Here is a 324-nt window from a genome sequence, read left to right as displayed (position 1 = left end):
TTAAATTTTATTTTTGTTATCATCATTATTACTATCCCATCAACTTTGAACATTAAGTTCCATAAATGTATGTTTTATTATACTAAGTCTTTGTTGTGCAGCCATATAGCCAAAGTTGGTTAAAGTTGCAAACTAAGCCCAATAAAGTGAATTAGGCCTATAGTGAATAAGGGCTCATTATGCAAGAGCATAATTGCATAACTTGGGCCCAGTGGCAGTGTTCCATGAATGCACTACTGTTTGGCAACCACTTCAACCTCGATTCCTTTCATATGATATGCCAGGGTTTTGCACCCCCAAGTTATTCTTAACTCCATGCTGCCA

The 324-nt window shown here is 36.7% G+C and overlaps 1 protein-coding gene across 3 annotated transcripts in view; it reads left to right on the top strand.

The window, feature by feature from the left end:
• LOC119591282 (dehydrogenase/reductase SDR family member 11-like) overlaps nt 1-324 on the top strand; it is a 7,892-nt gene that overhangs the window by 5,021 nt on the left and 2,547 nt on the right. The gene's annotated exons all lie outside the window — the stretch shown is intronic.

The sequence above is a fragment of the Penaeus monodon genome, chromosome 28 (assembly GCF_015228065.2).
Source record: "Penaeus monodon isolate SGIC_2016 chromosome 28, NSTDA_Pmon_1, whole genome shotgun sequence".
Classification (NCBI taxonomy): Eukaryota; Metazoa; Arthropoda; class Malacostraca; order Decapoda; family Penaeidae; genus Penaeus; species Penaeus monodon.
Note: the sequence above shows the minus strand (reverse complement) of the source record. Positions and strands in the feature narration are given on the sequence as shown.